A 17242-nucleotide genomic window follows, 5' to 3' on the forward strand; every position below is an offset into this window, starting at 1 on the left:
ACATGTGAGGGAGAACTGCAGCACCCAGGTGAAACCCATATGGTCACAGGACAAATGTACTCAGTGAGATAGTACCCGGGGTCAGGACTGAACCCTCACTGCTGGAGCTACGTAGCAGCAGTTCCTCTATTTACACCACCGTGAAACTCAAAATACAAGAATCAAAGCAGACTGAAAAACTGAAAGTAGATAAAGGTAGAAGGGTGTCAATGTGTAATAATGCAGGCAAACAGGATCTCACAGTCTCCCCAGCACAACACATCTTTCAGGTTCAATGACTCCATTGTTCCACTCTATGATTACAATCAATGACGCTATGACTATGATTTTAACTCAATGATTTTGTGACTCTGTCCCCATAATTCTGTACCATGTCTTATTTATTCTATGAATGTGAGATGGTGTTGCTCTGTGACTCCACTGTGACCTTGTTCTTACTTGTGAAAGGAAAGCAGGAGTTCATAATGCTCTCCACAACCAATGGAATACATTGAATGCAATCAACATTGTCAAACCAAATACTCCATGCCTAGCAACATTCTGGAAACAACAATGCCAAGGTACAGTAAGAATGAACTATCTTCCTATTGAGGATTGACAAGAAATGCTGGGCCAGATAACCAAGAGGAGCAGGCGAGCTGATTGGCTTGGAGCCCTCTGTGGCATGATTAGCCAGGTTGACATCAGTAGGAACATAGTTCCATTGGCTCTTCTGAGTTGTTCGCTTGATATGTTTGATCCTATTATGTACATAAACATAGTCCTTTTTTTCATTAAATATATAACTGAGCACAACCTTGTTGTCAGTAAAGAATTTGATATGATCTAGTTCTGTGTCCAGCTCTTTGGTCATCATCTCTGCCATTTCAACTGATAGAACAGCAGCACTGAGTTCAAGCCTTGTGAGGTTTGGTTTGGGAGTAAGCTTTGCCTTGTCCAGCATGAATGCAATATCACTACATCAAGCAGAGCCTCTGAACTTCAGATACACAACAGAGCCAATAGTTTTATTGATGCATCACAGAAGATTTTACTTCTGGGATCGTAGATAGTGGGATTTGAAACCTTTAAAATCATGAAGGGAAGAACACCATCACTCATGTTCCTTGAGAGAGAGAGGGACCACCCACTGTTGATAGTCAAAAGCACACCACGACACTTAAAGGATGCTACTGTCATGGTCCGGTCTGTGAAATCTGCATTCTGGTTCATGGTCCAGTTCATGCTCATTATTCCAGGTTTTCCGGTTTCCCCCAGTTTCTGTTGAGGCAGCTGATTCTCGTTTGGTAAACACAAAGTACACTGCAGATGCTGTGGTCAAATCAACACGTACAAGCAAGCTGGAGGAACTCAGCAGGTTGGGCAGCATCCGTTGAAATGAGCAGTCAACGTTTCGAGCTGAGACCCTTCGTCAGGACTGAAGAAGGAAGGGGCAGGGGCCCCATAAAGAAGGTTAGGAGAGAGTAGAAAACCAATCAGAGGAAAGATCAAGGGGTGGGGGAAGGGAAGCAGGGAGGGGATAGGCAGGAGAGGTGAAGAAGGAATCTAAGGGGAAAGCATAATGAATAGAAGAAGAAGGAAGAATCATGAGAGAGGTGATAGGCAGCTAGAAGAGGAGACAGAGTGAAAGTAGGATGGGGGAAGGGAGAGGGAGGGAATTACCGGAAGTTGGAGAATTCGATGTTCATACCAAGGGGCTGGAGACTACCCTCCACCTTCAACTACTCTCAACTTCACCACTCTTCTCTCCTGTTCCAACCTCACTCCCTCTGAACGCACTGCTCTCCACTCTCTCCACACTAATCCTAACCTCACCATCAAACCTGCAGACAAAGGTGGTGCCGTAGTAGTCTGGCAGACAGACCTCTACCTCACTGAGGCCAAACGGCAGCTCGCTGACACCTCCTCTTACTTACCCCTGGAACAGGACCCCACCAAAAAAGCATCAAACCATTGTCTCCCGTACCATCACTGCCCTTATCAACTCCAGAGATCTTTCATCCTCAGCCAAAAAACTCATAATTCTCACACCCTGCACTGCTCGGTTTTACCTCCTCCCCAAGATTCATAAGCCTGTCTGTCCTGGTAGGCCCATAGTTTTGGCCTGCTTCTGCTCCATCGAAACTGTATCTGCCTACCTGGACTCCATTTTGTCACCCATAGTTCAGACCCTCCCTACCTACATCCGGGATACATCCCATGCCCTCCACCTCTTCAATAACTTCCAGTTCCCTGGTCCCGACCGCTTCATTTTCACCATGGATGTCCAATCCTTATACACTTCAATTCCCCATCAAGAAGGCCTCAAAGCCCTCCGTTACTTTCTTGACAATAGACCTCACCAGTTCCCCAACACCACCACACTCCTCCGGTTGGCGGAACTGGTACTCACACTTACTAACTTCTCTTTTGGCTCTTTCCACTTTCTTCAGACAAAGGGTGTAGCTATGGGCACTCGCATGGGCCCCAGCTATGCCTGCCTCTTCGTGAGTTATGAGGAATAGTCTATGCTCCAAATCTATACTGGTACTGCTCCCTAACTTTTCCTTCGCTACATTGACGACTACATTGGTGCTGCTACCTGCACCCATGCTGAGCTCGTCAATTTCATCGACTTTGCCTCTAACTTTCACCCAGCTCTCAAATTCACTGGTCCATCTCGGACACTTCTCTCCCCTTTCTCGATCTCTCGGTCTCCATCTCTGGAGATAGACTGTCCACTGACATCTTCTATAAACCCACTGACTCCCATAACTACCTTTAATATACCTCTTCACACCCTGCCAAATGTAAAAATGCAATTCCCTATACCCAGTTCCTCCGTCTTCACCACATCTGTTTGCAGGATGAGGCTTTCCGTTCAAGGACATCCCAAATGTCTTCTTTCTTTAAGAATCATGGTTTCCCCTCTGCCGTCATCAACGATGCCCTTACCCACATCTTCTCTATTTCCTGCACTTCGACCCTCACCCCATCCTTCCGTCACCACAACAGGAACCTTGTTCCCCTTGTCCTCACCTACCACCCCAACAGCCTCCGGATCCAGCATATTATCTTCTGCCACCTTCAACAGGACCCCACCACTAAGGACATCTTTCCCTCTCTACCCCCCTCTGCTTTTCTCAGGGATCGTTCCCTCCGCAACTGCCTGGTCCACACGTCCCTCCCCACAGATCTCCTGCCTGGTACTTTTCCCTGCAAGCGTAAGTGCTACACATGTCCCTACACCTGTTCTCTTACCACCATTCAAGGCCCCAAACAGTCCTTCCAGGTGAGGCAACACTTCACTTGTGAGTCTGTTGGGGTAATCTATTGCATCCGGTGCTCCCGGTGCAGCCTCCTCTACATCAGCGAGATCCGACACAGATTGGGGGACCGCTTCGTCGAGCACCTCCGCTCCGTCTGCCACAACAGACAGGATCTCCGGGTTGCCACTCACTTCAACTCTGCTTCACATTTCCATTTGGATATGTCCATATATGGCCTCCTCTACTGCCATGATGAGACCAAACACAGATTGGAGAAGCAACACCTCATACACCGTCTGAGTAGTCTCCAGCCCCTTGGTATGAACATTGAATTCTCCAACTTCCGGTAATTCCCTCCCCTTCCCTTCCCCATCCTACTTTCACTCTGTCTCCTCTTCTAGCTGCCTATCACCTCTCTCATGATTCTGCCTTCTTCTACTACCCATTATGCTTTCCCCTTAGATTCCTTCTTCACTTCTCCTGCCTATCCCCTCCCTGCTTCCCCTCCCCCACCCCTTGATCTTTCCTCTGATTGGTTTTCCACCCTCCCCCCTCCTTCTTCAGTCCTGATGAAGGGTCTCGGCCCGACACATTGACTGCTCATTTCAACGGATGCTGCCCGACCTGCTGAGTTCATCCAGCTTGTTTGTATGTGTTGATTCTCGTTTCGGCAGGCTTCATACATAGCTTCAGGATTCAGCCTCTGGCTGCTGGATTGTTACTGTCCAAACCCCCTGTCTGTATCCCTTCCCTTCACCTTCCTCCTGCAGCCTTGCCTTGCCTTGCCTCGCCTGGAGCCTTGCCTCACCTGTAACCCTTGCCTTCTCTGCTATCAAGTTCAACCACCAGAGCAAGATAAGGAACTGTCTTTCATTGTTTTGAACTGTCTCTGTGTCCACATCTTCGCTAGGTAGGTCCGGCCGTTTGCCGCTACCTTGTATTGGGAACCGTCTCATCATATTTGGCACGCTGTGCAATGAGTCCCGGTCCTACGTCCTGTACCCAAGGAGGGGTCCTGGCTCTGTGTTCTGTGTAATGAGTCCCGGCCCTACGTCCTGTTTCCAAAAAGGGGTCCCGGCTCTGTGTTTCATGTTCCTGTCTCTCCCTCAATCAAAGCTCTGCATTCCTGTCTCTTCCTCAACCAAGTCAAGGCTTCAGGGTCTCATCCAGTCCTAGCCACATCCAAGAACCTTGTCCTGTCCAAGCCACGGCTTTGTGTTCTCATCTTGTCCATGTGCCTCGCCCAGCCCAGGAGTTCCTTGCCCAGCCCGGTGCTGGGATTCCCTTGTCCTGTCCAGGAGTCTCACATCCAGTCCTTTTGCCCCTCCTTGTCCTGTAGCCACATTTTGTTCTCGCCTGGTTCTGGAGTCCGAGCCCGAGTCAAGACCCAAGTTCTGGGTCCTTACTCAGTCTCTGGCTCGGAGTCCAAGCCCAGTTTCATGTCCTGGTTCTGCTATCCTAGTCAAGTCCTGGCCCAGGCCCGGAATCCTTGTCTTGTCCAGGGCTTGTGTCTTGTCCAGCGTCGTTTCTTCCCCACTTCCCTTGCTTCCTTATCGCACCTAGTCCTGTTCCTGGTAGTTCAGTGTCTATGTCTTGCATTTGGGTCTGCTCCCTTATGACAGTTACAGTGTTATTGACAGGGAAAGTAAGGGTGTTGGTAATGAAGTCCCATTGAAGGCCCAGAGTGCACTGCATAGGTGTGAGATCCTGTCCAGGGTCAAGATTCTGTAGATATTTGGCCAGAGCTGAAGATGAGAAATGCTGTGTGACCTCAGCATGGTTGGATTCAATCTTAAGCAGTCTGAAATTAGACTGCGCCAACATGTTTTACACTGCTTTCAGCACACTGAGTGCTTCTTCTGCACTAGAAAATTATTTATGGCCATCAATATAGAAGTACCTCTCTATGTACCTTTACATCTGTGCTTCAATCTCTCTCTCTCTCTCTCTCACTCCTTCCCTTCCTCCCTCCTCCCCCACCCCTTAAGGCCATAGATTGGTGAGAGTTACCGAATACATGAACTCTCATATAGTACTCCAGTTGGTACTAGTCCAGTTAGTGATTATGAAACCACAAGAATCTGAGTGAGTCTCAATGGTTCTCTCTACTAGGAAGCAGTAAAACATTTGCTCAATGTCTGCCATCACTTTGACAGACTCAGTTCTGAAGTGCATGAGGACTCCTAAACAGACTGTTATTGATGTCTGTACTCTGCAAGAGCACATTGCCTAGTGTGCACTTGAATCAAAGACAAGTGCAAGTTTCTGAGGGTGATAAGCACCAAAGGTGGACAATACCAGTTTTATTTTTTGTTGGGATCTGGTGGAGAAGCAAACTCAACATGGTTGTTCCTGAAGAGTCTTTCCATAAACTCTATGTTCATTTCAGGTTTCCCTCTCAAAATGTGAATGAGGGACCTGAGTCAACTGTTCTGTTGTTTGGTAGGAGTTGTCATGGTGAATGAAAAGGAAAGAGAGCTACCCAACTGTTTTATCTTTGCTAAACTCTTTATTCATGATCTGAAGGAAAATATCATCTTCAATGGAAGGTGGCAGAGCACTTTGATGGAATCATCTTTTGAGTGACACAAGACCAGCTTGCCTAAATCTAGTGGAGCAGGGTTAAGTATGTCAAGATGCTTGGTTTGCATATCTACAATCTTGTCTTTCATACAGATTCTACTTTCAATGGGTCTGAAATGGCTTGGGTATCTGTTCTTCAGGACATTAGTCTTCTATGTGCTGCCATTGGGCTGATGAACACCATCAAGGCTGACTTCACTGACTATGAACCAACCCAAGTCCAGTCATTGTTGTGCCTACTATTATGCTGCTCACATAACTAATGTGCATGGACAGTGTCTCTGCTAAGCAATAGGAGAATCTTAGCAGAAGAGTGAAGTGGGGGATCTTATCAGCTATGGTCTGAAGATGTGAATGACCATGTGCAGCTTCAGGAGTTGGGATTTTATCCCTGTTGTTGGGAATATGGTCACACTCAATGAGGGTTGGCAAGGGTAAGCAGATTTCCACTCCTATTGACTCCACAACAAATCTACTGGCTTTTCTTCTGGAAAATCTGATGTTCCAGAACATGTCATTAGAATATATCGGGAGCCAGAACCTTGAGCACCAAATGTGTCAAAGAATATTGATTTTGCCAATGACAAATTGCTTTGATTATCCAATATCATATATAGTTTTATTTTTTGATCAGTGTGTCCTTTCGGGTAGATGCTGACCAGACATATTCTAGAGCAGGATTTGCCTTGGAAGCCTTCACCTGTGCATGAGGAAGTAGCTACATCTGAGGATGTTCTGGTGGCTCCCCAGCATGCTCTGCTGTGGGTATGCTGGAACCAGCAGTAGTACAAGGTGCTGGTCCTGAATGAAGTGCTGACATGTGCTAGTTACTGTTGCACTCAGTGCAGTGGATGATAGCTTTACAGTCTTTTGCTTAGGGTGCTGTTGAAGCACATTTGAAACACGAGTTGCTCCTTTAGAAACCATCTTTGGTCTATTTATACTTTCCTTTTTAAATCCTCCTTCAACTGTGGCTTTTGTTATTCATCACCCTTTATCCATCTGCCTTCATTGCCCATTGTGACATTTATTCCTTTCACCTCTTATTTTTCTCTGCATCTTAAAACATGCTTTTTCTGATGATAGATAATCCTGAAGCATTAATTCTGTTTTCTTCTTCACAGATGCTACCTAACCCGCTGAATATTTCCAGCAAGTTCAGCTCCTGTTCTGGAGAATTATCATTGTGGACACAGAGGTTCAAAGGTTCAGTTTACAGTTTTATCAAAGTATGTGTGCAGAATACAACTGAGATTTTTCTTTTCCAGATAGCCATAAAATACAGAAAAGAACATAGCACTTGAAAGAAAGACATCAATTCCACCTGCATGAAAAGAAACAAAAACTCAAACCCCAAACCCCCAGCCCACCAATCAGCAACAAAAAGATTGGAAAGAGGCTAATATGAATTACAGCCCAATCCATAAATATTAGAATTTTGATAACATCCCCAGCTGCATTGGGAGCCAGCAGCCCCTCCGAGGGCAGTGACCACAAGACACTGACTACGAACCAGCGGCTCTGAGAGCAGCAACTTACTTTCATTTATCTAATTAGATAATAATTTCTCCTGACAGTTGCATCACTGCCTGGTATGGGAACTCCAATACAATAAAAATGCAAGAGACTATTGACAGCGGCAGACTCAGCAGTTCCACCAAGAAAACTGTTCTTCCCACCATCAAGAACATCTACAAGAGGCGCTGTCTTGGGAAGCTGAAATCCATCATTAAGGACCTTCACCAACCAGATGATGCTTTTTCTCAATGCTGCCACCAGGCAGGAGGTACAGGAGCCTGAAGATGCAAACCTCAAGGTTCAACAACAGTAGTTTAGTGGGGAAGAAACCATCAGGTTCTTGAACCAACTAGAAAAATGCTAATTCTTCTCCATCTATATTTTCTGCAATTTGTACAAATGTCATTCTGTTTATATCTAGTATTTTGTCATGTAAATTACATATAATTTAAGTTTAGCTAATTTATGTTGTTCATTTTTTTATAGTATTGCACTACTGCTACAGAAAGCTAACTTTTATTGCATTTACCCTGGCAACGGAATTACCATCACTATCCCTATCCTTGGGCCAGCATTGTCCAGAAACTGAACTGGAGTCATCATATATACAATATGGTTACAACAGCAGAACAGAGGAAAGGGATCCTGCAGCAAACAACTCATCTCCTCAAAGCCTATCCACCATCTATGAGACTATAAGATCGTAAGATATGGGAGCAGAAGTAGGCCATTCAGCCAATCATGTCTGCTCCACCATTCAGTCATGGGCTGATCCAATTCTTCCAGTCATTCCCACTCCCTTGCCTTCTTCCCATACCCTTTGATGCCCTGGCTAATCAAGAACATTTATATCTCTGCCTTAAATGCACCCAATGACTTGGCCTCCACAGCTACTCGTAGCAACAAATTCCACAGATCTACCACCTTCTGACTTAAGTAATTTTTCTGCATCTCTGTCCTAAATGGACGTCCTTCAATCCTGAAGTCATACCCTCTTGTCCTACCATGGGAAATAACTTTGCCATATTGAATCTGTTCAGGCTTCAACATTCGGAATGTTTCTATGAGATCCCCCCTTATTTTCCTAAACTCTGGAGAATACAGCCCAAGTGCTGCCAGAATGCCTGTAAGAAAATCAATCTCAAGTTAGTATATGGTGACATGTATGTACTTTACTCATTTGGTAACCCTTTCATTAATGGTAAGAAATGTGACAAAATACTCTACACTTGCATCTTCAACATATTTGACACCATTCAGACTGTAACAGTCTGTTTAATTGATACCTCATCCACAACCATTCACTCAGTCCATCACTGAAACCCCGTGACAACAGTTTGGGTCATCACCATGATGATTTGCAGCAACTCACCAAGACTCTTACAGGCATTGATTTTCTTACAGGCATTCACAGAAAATACAATAAAATCAATGAAAAACTACACACAAAGAGGGACCAATGTACAAAAGGGAAACTGAGCCCAATAAAAACAATAACAATAATTAATATTCTTATAAAAATCTTTAAAAACCTACGTATCAGGTAAAACTTCTAAGGATATATTTTCATCAACGAAAACAGGAATCAGAACACTGCATGAGCATATGCCATTCTTATAAGTACACACCACTAAACTGAGGCCATAACCCAGAAAAATGAAGATATTATCACTGTTGAAGAAAAAGTTAACCAATAGAAGAGCATGACCCTCCATGGAAGACATCCCCATGCTCTGAGCAGACTAGATGTCAACAAGGAAATGTTAAAACCCTGGCTCAGAGTTGGAGACCTCTTCCCAGAAACAGAGAGGGTTTTCTTGTGACAATTGAGGACTAGGTGGCTAACACCAAAACTGATTGAAAATAAAAGGCCAACAAGTTCAAGATGATAAATGCAGAAAATGCCAAGAAAACCAGAAACAATCCAACTCATTACAGGATCCTGCAGCAATTTATCTCAATCTGATTATTTACATACACACAATCAAGAGGCAAACGTCACTCAACAAAATCTTGCTTTAAAATACAAACTCATAGAAACAAGCTTTGTCCAGTTTTAGAGTCAAAGTCCTTCAAATTATATTATGGCTGATTCACTATTGCAGATAGGACAATTCATAGTAACTGTCGGATATAATATTACAGGATAAAAAAGCAAAAACAATTTAATATATATATATTGTTACGTATTCAGGCAACAATAAATATATGTGAGTTAGGCAAGGGTTTTTATAACAAATAACATGTTTATTAAACACTGAAAACAAACCCCCCAAAAGTAAACAAACACTAACGTAACCGGAAAACAGCTGCTGTGCGGCAGCTTCACAGTTCTTAAAGCGATGCAGCTCAAACAGTTCTTAAAGTGAAGTTGCAAAAACAGTTGTTTAAAGCAATATTGCCAAAAGTTCAAAATGCTCAGTCCATTTAAAAGGAGAGACTTTTTAAGGCGATTTAAATTCTCTTCCACGTCGTTCTCCTTCGATCCCCGGCGTCGAACTCTTCCCACGAAGAAATTTTATGAAACATAACGGTTTAAAGGCACTGACCTTTTCTTCCACACTATTCTCAATCTCCTGCTATCCCGCAGAGATTAACATGAGAACAGTCAACGAAATCCTTCCGAATGAGGATCACACAAGGTCGAACCCAATCCACCATCGAAAATCGATTCTCCTCGATTTTTAACTTCCGAACTTTTATCTGCACTCTCCACAGTAAAGAAACTGCTGGCAATGACCTTTTAAACTTTAGGCATTAGATAAAACTTAATCTTTCAACTAAACTGCATCAACACATTAAATCACGCAGTGGCATGAAGTCAACTTGGCAAATCCAGCCACGAACTGCCCCTCCCCACAGGGTGGGGTCCTCCTCTTATACCCTGTAAAAAAAACCTGTCACATGATCTCTACTGGCGGGAAAATGACGTCACTCCACCATCACAAGACCATTACCTCAAGTCCAGTATAGCTTCAACCCCAGTCACGTGACAAGGGTACCACTGTCACGTGTCATGAGTATGTAACACCTCCCTCCAAAAAAACATTTTTGGTCTGACAAGAACAAAAATTTTAACAATTACTTACAAGAAAAACAAATGTATAAATTATATAGCATACACAATATACAATACCATCATATAACATCTTACAACTCACAATACAGTAGGAGTGTTACAATTGAAAAAAAAACCACTCCATAAAAAAATTACATTGTACATTCAACATCGAGATAGACAATCAGCAACCACATTATCTTTACCTTTAATATGAGTTATCACAATATTGTACTCTTGTAACATCAAACTCCAATTTAATAATCTTCTGTTTTTGTTTTTCATCTTACTCAGAAAAACTAACGGATTATGATCAGTGTAAACAATAAGTGGTTTTTGAGTTGTACCAACATATACCTCAAAATATTCTAAAGCTAAAACAAGAGATAACAATTCTTTCTCTATTGTTGAATAGTTTCGTTGATGCTTATTAAATTTCTTAGAAAAGTAAGCTACTGGATGATCAACCTCATCACCCTCATTCCTTTGCATTAATACTGCTCCCGCAGCCTCATCACTAGCATCTACAGCTAATGAAAAAGGTTTTTCAAAGTCAGGTGCCTTAAGCACAGGTTGTTGACATATCATTGTTTTCAATTTTTCAAATGCTTCTTGACAAGGCACTGTCCACACAAACTTCACATTCTTCTGCAAAAGGTTAGTTAATGGAAGGGCAACATTAGCAAAATTCTTACAAAATTTTCAATAATATCCTACTATTCCCAAAAATCTTCTGAGAGTTTTTTTCCCCGTTGGAGTGGGAATCTCTAAAATTGCCTGAACTTTTGCCTGAACAGGAGCTACCTTACCTTGACCCATAACATAACCAAGGTAAGTCACAGTAGCATGTCCAAATTCACTCTTAGCTAAATTAATAGTTAAGTTAGCTTTTGAAAGCCTTTCAAACAATTTCTCCACCGCAATAATGTGTATCATTTCCTATCACTAAATCATCAATATAAGCATCAGTATCTTTCAATCCCCGAATCACAGAGTTAATCATCCTCTGGAAAGTACCTGGGGCATTCTTCATCCCAAATGGAAGAACATTATACTCATATAACCCAGATGGAGTTACAAATGCAGAAATCTCTCTACCTCTGTCCGTTAATGGAACACACCAATACCCTTTCAATAAATCAATCTTTGTAAGGAACTTTGCTTTTCCAACTTTATCTACACAATCATCTACTCTAGGAATTGTATATGCATCTGTTTTCGTTACAGCATTCACCTTCCTATAGTCCGTACAAAACCTAATACTACCATCTGGTTTTGGCACCATAACACATGGCGAACTCCAATTCGAGTTAGAATGTCTAATAATATCATTCTCTAACATGTATTCAATTTCTTTCTCAGCAAGTTCACATTTTTCCATGTTCATCCTATATGGATGTTGTTTAATAGGTTTGGCATCTCCAACATCTACATCATGTGAAGCTATAGTAGTCCTTCTCGGAACATCTGGAAACAAATCCTTATACTTAAAAATCAATTCCTTCATCTGCTGTTTCTGCTCTAGCTGTAAATGTGCTAATTTCTCATCCATATTTTCCAGAATGGTTGAATTAGGTAACCTAACAGAAACAATGTTAGATTTAGAAGGAAAGTCAGATGAATCATCTATCATGTTCCTAGTTAAATCAAACTCATTCTCACTAACCACAACAGTCACAGTATCAGATTGTTTCCCAAAATATGGTTTAATCATATTTATATGGCAAAGTTGTGTTGACCTTCTACGATCTGGAGTTTTTATTACGTAATCCACATCATTGATTCTAGACACAATTTCATAAGGACCATGAAATCTAGCTTGTAAAGGATTTGTCTGCACTGGGAAAAGAACCAACACCTTATCTCCAGGCTTGAACATCCTCATCCTAGCTTCTTTATCATACCAAGTTTTCATTTTCTCCTGAGCCAACTTTAAATTTTCCTTGGCTAAGCTACAAGCTTTATATAACCTGTCCTTAAATTTCAAAACATAGTCCAACAAATTAGTGTGTACTTCCTTACTAATCCACTGTTCTTTCAATAAAGCTAAAGGTCCTCTAACTCTATGCCCAAACACAAGTTCAAATGGACTGAAACCTAAAGATTCCTGTGCCGATTCCCTTACTGCAAATAAAAGGAAGTTTATACCCTCATCCCAGTCACTTTCATTTTCCACACAATATGTCCTAATCATATCCTTGAGGGTAGAATGAAACCTCTCCAAGGCACCTTGCGACTCTGGATGGTATGCAGATGAAGTGATTTGCTTAGCTCCCAATTTATAAACAATCTGTTGAAACAATCCAGACATAAAATTACTGCCTTGATCAGTTTGTATTTCCTTAGGTAATCCAAAATAAGTAAAGAATTTTATAAGAGCCTTTGTCACAGTTTTAGCTTTTATATTCCTAAGTGGTACTGCCTCTGGAAACCTAGACGAAGTACACATGATAGTCAACAAATACTGATAACCAGTTTTTGTCTTTGGTAATGGACCAACATAATCTACAATAACTTTAGAAAATGGTTCACCAAATGCTGGAATAGGTTGTAATGGAGCTACTGGTGTAACCTGATTTGGTTTACCCACAATTTGACAAGTATGGCACGTTTTACAAAACATCGCCACATCTTTTCTTAGACCAGGCCAATAAAAATGTTTTAAAATCTTGTCCACAGTTTTCCTTACCCCTTGATGTCCACCTAAAGGCACACTATGAGCTAAAGTCAAAATCTCATTCCGATAAACTTTAGGAACAACTACCTGGTAAACAACATTCCATTCCTCACTTGCAGGAATTGTAGGCGACCTCCACTTCCTCATCAACACTCCTTTTTCCAAGTAATATCCTACTGACACCTTCTCAATTTCACTACCTAGTAAAGCTTGTTCTCTCAATTTTATAATCTCAGGATCTCTATTCTGCTCTGCTATCATCTCCTTCCGAGACAGAGATAAATCTTCATAGTCAGACATACTCCCAGAATCTTGTTCAAACAACGAAGGTAAGAAAGTCTCTGACACATCCTCAAAACTCGAATCCTGAGTTGAACAGTCATGAGTAACAACCTCATTCTGCACATCAATCTTTTTAGCCATAGTTCTAGTCACAACACAGGAAGTATCTGTGTTAGAATTCATCTCTGGCTCCTCTGACTCCATTGTCAAATGCACTTCAGGAAAAACTTGTCCACCTGCCAAGTCATTACCTAACAATAAAGAAATGCCCTTCACAGGTAAGCTATGCTGTAATCCTACTTTAACAAATCCTGTAACTAACCCTGACTTTAAATTTACTTTATGTAAATGTACAGGCATAAAATCACTCCCAACACCTCTTACGTAATTTACCTCACCAGTATCACTCTCTTCATTAAACTTCAACACACTGTCTAACATCAGTGATTGAGAAGCTCCAGTATCCCTAAGGATTTTTATTGGCACCAGAGTAGATCCTTCTTTCAAGGATACAAACCCTTCAGTTATAAAATGATCATATTCCTTTCTAACTTGGTCAGACTCTAACAAAGCCTCATTTGTGTTTACCAAACCGTGTAATTTTACAGGTGCTTCAATATATTGCACACAAGCATCTGGAACTGCTTCCTTCTCTTTCTTTTTCAGTTTGAAACAGTTAGCTATTACATGGCCAGGCTTCTTACAATAGTTACAAATAAGACCAAACTCTTTCCTTCACAGGTTTTCCTTCCTCCTTACCTTTCGCATTAACCTCTGATTTAATTTCTGATTTACCTTGAGTCTCCATATTATTTTTCCTCTTAAAAATTCTACACTGAGGAAATTTATTCTTATGGATTAAAACATACTCATCAGCTAATCTAGCACAGTCCTGCAATTTATCAGTATCCCTCTCATTTAAGTAGGTCCTTACTTCAACAGGAATGCTTCTTTTAAATTCCTCCATTAAAATCAGCTCTCTCAATATCATAGTCCTCATTTACATTTTTAGAAGAAACCCAGCTCTCAAAACACAGAGCTTTATCATAGGCAAATTCCATGTAAGTCTTTTCCACAGACTTTTTCAAACTCCTGAATCTTTCTCTATATGCTTCTGGGACTAATTCGTACGCTTTGAGAATATGAGTTTTCACAATATCATAATCTAATGCTTGCGCAGCAGTTAAAGCTGTGTAAACTTGTTGTGCCTTGCCTTTAATTATACTCTGTAACAACACTGACCATTTATCTCTCGGCCACTCTGACATCCGAGCAATAGTTTCAAAATGTTGAAAATATCTTTCCACTTCTGTTTCACTAAATGGAGGGACCAATTTAATTTCTTGACTAGCAACAAACGGTTTTTTAGAACCAGAAGACTGATTCCCAGACCTTAATTTCTCCATTGCATATTCAAACTCTCTCTGTTTTTGTGCAGCCTCTAATTTACACCGCTCTAACATTATTTGTTCGATTTGCAACTGCATCTCCAAATTACTTATTGGAAACGATTCTAAAACCGAATCATCAAAAACACCCAAATCCACATAGTGAGACGCGATTTTTCTCTGTATAACAGCTTTTGATGTAGTCATCAAAATACCTTTAAGTTGCAATCTACTAGCTATCTCAGACACCTCAGTTTTTTTCGCCTTCGCTAACAACTCGGTGCCTGGCGAAGCCAGAAACTCATTAATATTCATCGTTGCCGAATACCACTCACAAGCCAATCAAACAAAAGAATCGAGTATTCCCCGTTACCAAAACACCGACTCAAAAGTTAACAAGCATTTAAACTCAAACGATCCAATCCGGACGCAGCCCCCATATTTATGTTACGTATTCAGGCAACAATAAATATATGTGAGTTAGGCAAGGGTTTTTATAACAAATAACACGTTTATTAAACACTGAAAACAAACCCCCCAAAAGTAAACAAACACTAACGTAACCGGAAAACAGCTGCTGTGCGGCAGCTTCACAGTTCTTAAAGCGATGCAGCTCAAACAGTTCTTAAAGCAAAGTTGCAAAAACAGTTGTTTAAAGCGATATTGCCAAAAGTTCAAAATGCCCAGTCCATTTAAAAGGAGAGACTTTTTAAGGCGATTTAAATTCTCTTCCACGTCGTTCTCCTTCGATCCCTGGCGTCGAACTCTTCCCACGAAGAAATTTTATGAAACATAACGGTTTAAAGGCACTGACCTTTTCTTCCACACTATTCTCAATCTCCTGCTATCCCGCAGAGATTAACACGAGAACAGTCAACGAAATCCTTCCAAATGAGGATCACACAAGGTCGAACCCAATCCACTGTCGAAAATCGATTCTCCTCGATTTTTAACTTCCGAACTTTTATCTGCACTCTCCACAGTAAAGAAACTGCTGGCAATGACCTTTTAAACTTTAGGCATTAGATAAAACTTCATCTTTCAACTAAACTGCGTCATCACATTAAATCACGCAGTGGCATGAAGTCAACTTGGCAAATCCAGCCACGAACTGCCCCTCCCCACAGGGTGGGGTCCTCCTCTTATACCCTGTAAAAAAAAACCTGTCGCATGATCTCTACTGGCGGGAAAATGACGTCACTCCACCATCACAAGACCATTACCTCAAGTCCAGTATAGCTTCAACCCCAGTCACGTGACAAGGGTACCACTGTCACATGTCACGAGTACGTAACAATATATAAAACCATTCCAAACAAGCAACATACAGAAATCAATGAGTAAAACAACAGAAATATGCTGAATTAAAATAGGAAATTGAAAGATTATGGAACATGAACATTATACCAATAGTAATATCTACAACTGGTATCATCCCAAAGGCACTAATCAACAGCATTAAACAATTAGGCCTACACAGCAATAGTTACGTAAATATTCAGAAAGCCACAATACTAAACACCACCAGAATAGTCTGAAAGTTCCTAGCAATTGAGAAATGAGTGTGCATGGCTATGTCTGTATCTTAGGTTTATCAGCTTGAGCTGAGAAAAATAAAAATAAAAATAAAAAAATAATAAATAATTCTGAAAACATGAGTTGTAGAGTCCTTGGAAGTGAACCCATAGGTTGTGGCATCAGTTCAGTTTTGAGGGAGTGAGGTTAACCATAGTGGTTCAGGAGTCTGATGGTCAAATAAACATTCCTGAATCTGGTGGTGTGGGATCCAAGGTGTGTACTTCCTTCCCGATGGCAGCAGTGAGAAAGGTCATGGCCTGAATGGTGGGAACCTTGATAACAGATGCTGTTTTCTTGTTCTTCCTTGTTGAGATGCTCAATAGTATGGGAGGTCCACAACCTCTAACAGCTAGAAGTATAAGAGCAGCAAATGTATGGAAGGATCAACTCCTGGGAGTTGATCTCTAAGCCTCACACACTGTCCCGACTTTGAAACATTGTATTGTCACTCCTTCACTGTCACTGGGTCAAAATCATTGAAATGTCTCCCTGGCAACACATTGACTATACCTCAAGGATGGCAGCAATTCAAGAAGGCCACTCAGCACCATTTCCTCAGGCATCCAAGGATGGGCAATAAATGCTGGCTCAGCCTGCAAAGCCCACATTCCCTGAGTGAATAAATAAAACTTTCCTTATCAATTGTCAGTTTGACAGATCATGATTGAACAATCAATCTTGATTCATCCTAAGGCTTATTGCAACAACAGATATGGTTATTATCTCATTGGTATAATGTTTAATCAAAAGAGACCTTCCCTCTGTCTTTCCCTCTCCAGACCTCTCCAATGTTGTTGAATGAATAATCTACAGGACATTATGTTGTATGTAGACAACACCCACTCAGAGTTAAGAAAGGTTACCTGCAGCATTCACTGTGATTAAAAAAAACCTGCACTGTTTACAGAAA

The sequence above is a fragment of the Hemitrygon akajei genome, chromosome 22 (genome assembly GCF_048418815.1).
Source record: "Hemitrygon akajei chromosome 22, sHemAka1.3, whole genome shotgun sequence".
Taxonomy (NCBI): Eukaryota; Metazoa; Chordata; class Chondrichthyes; order Myliobatiformes; family Dasyatidae; genus Hemitrygon; species Hemitrygon akajei.